General features: G+C 52.0%; 1 protein-coding gene across 1 annotated transcript in view; it reads left to right on the top strand.

Annotated features, from left to right (window-relative positions):
• The first annotated feature begins 6,352 nt into the window (after positions 1-6,352).
• Positions 6,353-7,027, top strand: part of TET3 (tet methylcytosine dioxygenase 3) — an 84,567-nt gene continuing 83,892 nt past the window's right edge. Inside the window, exon 1 of the mRNA XM_006760025.2 lies at positions 6,353-6,799. The gene's annotated coding sequence lies outside the window, so the exon portion shown is untranslated. The remainder of the gene's footprint in view (positions 6,800-7,027) is intronic.

The following is a 7,027-nucleotide window of genomic DNA, read 5'->3' as shown; positions in this document are numbered from 1 at the left end:
AAGAGGCTGAAACTTCTGTTCTGATTGGCTGCAGAATGGCCCAGGCACCTGCCCTTTTTAATTCCGGGACTCTGGGTGGGACTGCCCAGAGCCCAGGAGGTCTGAATCAAAGGCAACCTGATCCACATCCGGTGAGAAAGGAGGGCAGCGGAGGGACAGCCAGGGAGGTAGGCTGGAATGCAGAGAGCCTGAGAGAGGGGACAGGCTTAGGGTAGTTTAGAGCGGAGCGGACAGGACCTGGGGCTGGCTGGCTGTGTCTCCCACTAGGGAGGCTCAGTAGGGGCGCCTTCTCAGTGCCGAGCTGGCTCCTGGGCACCTGGACATCATTATTTCTGTTACCTTATAGGTGGTATAATGTCCCCACTGATTACCTGTATACATTTTAACTTTGGTCATCATGGTTACATATGATTAAAATACTGTAGACCTACCCTGGCCTGGGTATCTCAGTTGCTTGAGTGTTATCCCATGCACCAAAAGGTCGCCAGTTTGATTCCTGGTCAGGGCACATACCCAAGTTGTGGATTTGATCCGTGGTTAGGGTGCTGGCCCCGCCAGTGCAGCTCAGTGGTTGGGCATCAACCTATGAACCAACAGGTCACAGTTTCGATTCCCCGTCAGGGCACATGCCCGGTTGCAGGCTCGATCCCCAGTGTGGGGCATACAGGAGGCAGCTGATCAATGATTTTCTCTCATCACTGGTGTTTCTACCTCTCTCAAATCAATAAAAATATATTTAAATATATATATATATATTCTTGGGTGAGAATTAAAAAAATAGAATATGGTAGGCCCTTTCTCCATGAAGAAGGAAGAGGAGTCAAGAGGTGGGGTGGGGGTGGAAGACTGGGAAGTGTGAGTGCCTGCCGTGTACCAAGGTCTGAGAAAGGACTTTGCTATGCTGCGGGTCATTTCATCCTCTGCAAAGGAGGCATCATGGTCCCATTTTACAGACGGAAGGCCAGCAGAGGGAATGACCCCACCCCACCCGCAGTCACAAACCAGGACATGGCGGAGCTGGAAATGAAGTCGGGGAGTCTAGAGGGAGCCTCTCAGGTGTGGGAAGCGGGTATCAGGGAGGGGCACCATGGCTGAGCAGCAGAAGGAGGTCCTGATAAGGTCTGTGAGGATCGGGCCCCTGCACGGCACAGTGCCTGCAGAGGGGGCTTGACCCCCACCCTTGGAAAGGATGCAAGGAAGGGGGCGCCTCCAGGATGAAAGGGGTGAATATCCAGTTCAGGTCTCAGATGGGACGAGCGGGAGATGGGACGGGAGTGACACATGGAAACAAGATGATGGACAAACCAGCTGAAGTTGGAGCAGCCTTTCAGGGACGCTCGGCTCCTTCTATGAGCCTTTGCTGTGCTCTGATGGATTCTCAGGACCTTTAGTCAGGAGTTTCACCATCGTTACAGTGCACATATTTTCTCTGCATTCCTCTCCCCCTCCCCACCTTTTCTTTCTTCCTTTCTTTCTTTCTTTCTTTCTTTCTCTCTCTCTCTCTCTCTCTCTCTCTCTCTCTCTCTCTCTCTCTCTCTCTCTCTCTCTCTCTCTCTCTCTCTCTCTCTCTCTCTCTCTCTCTCTCTCTCTCTCTCTCTCTCTCTCTCTCTCTCTCTCTCTCTCTCTCTCTCTTTCTTGCTTTCTTCCTTTCTTTCACAAGTTCCTTTAAAAAAAAAATGCTGACCTTGTTAGAGGATTGGATGCTGAAGTTTAACCAAGGGGTAGAATCAGGGGTCCTCAAACTACGGCCTGTGGGTCACATGCAAATACAAATACTGTATTTGTTCCCGTTTTGTTTTTTTACTTCAAAATAAGATATGTGCAGTGTGCATAGGAATTTGTTCATAGTTGTTTTTTTTTAAACTATAGTCCGCCCTCCAGCAGTCTGAGGGACAGTGAACTGGGCCCCTGTTTAAAAAGTTTGAGGACCCCTGGGGTAGATCATAGGACCTGGGCCCAGGCAGTTTTCCTATGAACCTCAGGCCCCTATGTCCGCTGCTTCCTGGTGTCTCTGTGGCCATGTCCCATAGGGGCCCCAGAGGGGCCTGTGTTTGCTGACCTCATTTAGCAGCCTGCTCCTCCTCTGGGCCTCTTGCTGCTACCATCCATCCTGCTGCTTTTCCAGAAACCTCTCCCTACCCCCTCACTAATCAACCCCATCCTGTTGATTGGACCCCCTAAATCTCTTTCTAATATCTCTCTCCATCACTTCCACTACCTGAGTGGAGACAGGACATTTTTTCTCACCCGGGTTCCTATCACAGCCTTCGGCTGGTCTCGGCCTTCGTTTTCAGACCCTGTTCTCATACAGTCTCCGTACCACAGCCAACGTGAAGCCAGATGTGGTCCCTGTCTACAGGCGGTGGGTGGGACAGACCTCCGCTCTCTCCCCATGTGATTGGCAGGCCCAGCCATCAAAGGCTTCCTGGAGTGTCACCTGAGTTTAGCCAGGAAGGATGAGTGGGAGTGAATGGCAATAAGACAGGAAACGCATCTACCAAAGCTTTGGTGTTTCAGAAGTTTCCTTTCGCGGGCAGGCCCCACGTAACACATGTACCCTGAGTCCTTTCCTTTGCTAGAGTCTTTCTCTAGTTACAAATTAATTTCTAAGGAGTTTGCCCCACTGCCACTTACCCCTTCCACGATGCTTCCCTCAACTCAGATTTTTCGCCCGAGTCTAAACCTCTGAGCCTGCTCTAGGGTGAGGAATGACAACCCATCAGTGTGGGAGTTTCGAGTACCTGTTCCCAGGAGGGCAAAGCACCCGGGAAAGGGGCAGACTGATTGCACCTACACATTCTTCAAGTGCACCCTTACACACCCGTCTCCCTTACACACCTGTCTCCCATACACACACTCCCTGTGTGTTAGTTAGCAGGGCTGTTAGCCAAATGTTTTTGCTTCTCCTTCCAGGCACATGAGAGCATTGCGTCTATTGCGTTTCCCTGCCCCTGTTGGGTTTGATCCCTGGTTAGGGTGCATCCAGGAGCCCCCCAACTTGCTTTGGAGCAGAAGTGATGTGTGTTACTTCCAAGTAAAAGCTTTCCGATTCAGTGCTCCATTTGCCGCGTCCTTGTTTCCCGCCTTCAGGGTCAAGTAGGCAACATGTTTATTGTGGCAGCCTTAGTCCCTGAGTGGCTGTGGCAAACAGAGCTCCTATTGACCTACAATGGACGTATTCCGCGATTGAGACAGACACTTTTGTTATGTCAAAGCACGGAGATCTGGGGATTGTTTGTTACTATAGCACAAGCTAACTGATCCTGACTGGTACACCCAGTCAAAACAAGGTTTGGGGGCACCAAGGTCTTTATCCCTCTTGAATGTTCAGCAACTGGAATCTGGCATTCTCCTTATAAGTTATATAGCCCATTTGATTCAAACTAGATTCAAAATGAAGTCTCAGAAACAGTTGTAAAACGTGAAAGCATTTGCTGAGCTATTCACAAGCCTAGTCTAGATGCCCCACACATGTTAAACTAACCAGAGCACATCCAAAAGCAACCCACTATTCAACCTCCGTTTCCTCAAGAGCAAAATGCCAGCTTCTGTCCCATATCAGCGCGGGCGTGGGTAGGCTAATTGCAGAGGTTCTGTGCATGACCTTGGGCAAATTACCTTTCTCAGTCCGTTCCCTTATCGGTAAGATGGTGATAATAATAATAAAAACTTTATCATACAAAGAAATGTAACATTTGGTGTATTCGCCTGCCTGTATACACAGAATGATGATGCGTGTGGACGTGCTTTGGACCGAGAAAAAAGCTGTATGAAGATAGTAGCTGGTAATATTTTTAACCACTACATGACGGAAGGAGAAACCCATCCCAAACCAAATCAGCTTCCCAATGCTGCCCATCCTCACAACCCAGCCCAGGTGTGAACATGGGTGTCTGTGTACATTTCTGCTCTGCAGGAGGTCCCAGAGCACAAAGCTCATTCTTCAAATGGGACAAATGGCTTATTAGCTAGGTCAGGCACCCCCAAGGTGGTTAGTCACAGTCAATCATTTGCAGGTTCGGCAAACACCCAGCCTTGGCGGTTCCACGCGGTGACTTCCCCGGGAACCGCAGGCGCACGGTCAATGCATATGCCCTCAGCCCAGCGCTGAATCAACTGCAGGTCATCACCGGAGCGGGAAGCCCTCCGTATTCCCTCGCCCCACCTCCCTCTCCACCCGGGGACACGCTCGCTCTCCGTCAGCACCGTAGTGCCTGCAGCCTGGGCTTGCCCTGGCGACGGGATTTCCCTTTCTAGCCCTTGGGGCACCTGCGCCGCTGGATCCTGACCTCACTGTGCCCTAAAAGGCTCGGCCCCTGGCCGCTTGGGGTGGGGCCGCCAAGCCTGGATCAAAGGAGCCTTCCTCGGTCTACCTCCCCGAAGCGCCTGGGGCCTGATCCTGGCCGCCGCCGCTTCGGTGCTGAGCTTGCGTTTGGCCCGCTTCCTCCGGTCCGGTGTCTCTTAAACTTGGAGCGTGCATCCCCTGAAGGGCCTGTTAAAACAGGCTGCTGGGCCCCACCCCCGAGTTTCTGCTGGAGTAGGTTTAGGGTGGGGCCGGGAGAGAGCTGGGCGCTCCTGCTAACAAGTTCCCAGGTGCTGGCGATGCTGTGGTCCTGGAGCCCCAGGGAGCGGACCCACGGGCTGATGCTTAATGCCGCCCGCCCGCCAGCCCGCAGACAGGGGCTCGCTGGGCAGCCCACGTCCGCCCAGCTGCTTTCTGCCCCGAGCGCTGAGCGAGTCGGGAATAACGCCGCGCACAGGAGGCCTCAGCGCCTGAGGATCTGGGTGTTATTTGGAGGGGTGGGGGGGCTCCTGAAGGGTTTGTACGGGTAGAAAGTTAGGGAGGAAAAACCTTGGAAACCTGTGGATCCTGCGTGTTGCTGGGATATTTCATTGACCTCCTGAGGTTACAAAGGTGAACAGACAGAGTCCCAGCCTTCCAGGGGCTCAGAGTAACTGGGAGGGGAATGCTTATGCCAATGCCTGTGAGATAACTGTTCCCAGGGAGGGAGCTGCATGGAAGAGCTGGCATGTACTCGGAGACCTGCAGGATGCGTGGGAATGTGGCAGGTAGAAGAGGTAGCTGGGAGGGGGTGAAGTGGGAAGAGGTTTCCCAGACAGGAGGAAATGGGAATCGGGACGATGGCCTTGGGGAGAAAAAGCTGGTTTTATTTGGTTGATTTCTGCTTTTCTTTCTGTTTTTCTATTCGGTTTCTCTCCTTCTGTCTGTTTTGCTGGCCCCTCGTCAGATGCTGGTGCTCCCGGGGCTCTGGCCTGGCTGCCCTTTCCTCTCACTCTCCATGTCCATTCCTTATAAGCTCCTCCACACCCGAGGCCTCACTTAGATCTCCTCACTGATGGGGGAGGTGGGGGGACCCTGTGTGTGTTCCAGACCAGACTGTGCCCCCTCACCTCCACACAGATGTCCCCAGGCATCTGTCTGTCCTCCTGTCCTCTGTCTTGGTGAATGGCACCATCGACCCCCTAGTTACCTAAGCCAGAGGATTTTGTGAAACGACCCCCTCACAGACAGCTGGCGAAGAGTAAATTGTCACAGTAAATTGCTGGGACCACTCACCAAGAAAGAATACAGGAGGAAAGATTCCGGGCTCAAATTCTGAGTCTACAATTTACTAGCTGAGTGACCTTGGGCAAGTTACTTAATCTGTTTCCTTGCCTATAAAATGGATTTCGTGATCGTCTGTACTTTACACAGTTGTTCTATAGATTAGACAATCGTTGCTGCCATTGTTCGAGCCTTTGGAAGATTGTGAGCACCTGGTCCAAGGTCACGCTGCTAGCAAGTGGCAGAGCCAGGTCTGGAACCCAGAGTTCCCCGGCTCCCGAGCCACCTTCTTCACCTCATTGTCACACCATTTCTCTGGAGATCGTATAACAAATAGGGAAATGCTTGTGGTACAATGTTAAGTGAAAGAGGACAGCAAATTGCATAATCAGCCTCAGTACCCCATTTTATTAAAAAAGGAAACGAATCTGCACCTAGAAACGGCGACAGGGAAATGCAGCAAATGGTTCCACATTGTATTGGCACAATGTTTGCCTTCCAATTCTCTGTATTTTCTTTAAGATAATTGTATTAAAAAGAAAATTATTGAAAACATTAAAGTATAACATTTTAAACAATTACAAGTGCATAACCTGTTTTCATGTTTGGAAATTAGACTCTGTTGGTTTCTCTTCTCAGTTCTGGACTTACTTCCCTGAACAGAAACTCTCAAAAGCCAGGGTAGGAAGAAAGTATTGCAGCCTCGCTCACTAGCCATCCCACAGCTGACAGCCTTGCACTGGAGCAGGCTGTCAAAATCAAGCGTCCGAGCAAGTAAGTTCCAGACAGAACCCGGGCTTCTCCACCACCCTCTCTGGACAGCGCTTCTGGGGATCAGTTACTTTTTTCTTTCTTTCTTTCTAAATAGCCGCCCAGTGCTCTTTTTCCAGTTCTGGCTGACTTGTTAGCTACAGCCTGGCAGGGACGCCTGCCAGGTACCTGGCTCCGTGAGCACCGCCCAAACTGGTCCGGCCAGTCCGCCCGAAGTTGTTTCTGCCAGGACTTGCCCTCGAGCGCGCGCGCGCGTCCCCGTGTGTATGTGGGGGGTGGTGGTGGTGGCGGTGTGTGTGAGTGGGTGCGTGTGTGTGTGTGTGTGTGTGTGTTAGAGACCCGCCCTTCTCCCCAGCAACCCAGGTAGGTGGAAGGCAGCTGCAGGCACCAGCCTGGCAGTCAGGCCAGATGGGTGGAGTTGAATTAATCTAACCTGGAATTTCAACTTGGCCTGAACAACAGGTGAGGGAAAAAGGCAACAGAGAGAAGGGGCAGTTTGGCAACTTGGAAATATTCTTGTGCTTTGCACCCCACACCCCCCACCCCCGCCTGAAAAATACCCCAGGGTGACTTTTCAAAGTGTCTGCGCCTGGTTACAGGATCCGGTTGCGTGATGCCCCCCTCCGAGGCTGCCAGGCCCCTCCTGAACGCTGTCCTCCTCCGTTACCCTCCGCGACGCGCCCGTTCCCC

Source organism: Myotis davidii, unplaced genomic scaffold (assembly GCF_000327345.1).
Source record: "Myotis davidii unplaced genomic scaffold, ASM32734v1 scaffold1477, whole genome shotgun sequence".
NCBI classification, from domain to species: Eukaryota; Metazoa; Chordata; class Mammalia; order Chiroptera; family Vespertilionidae; genus Myotis; species Myotis davidii.
This window is presented reverse-complemented; position numbering and strand designations above follow the sequence as displayed.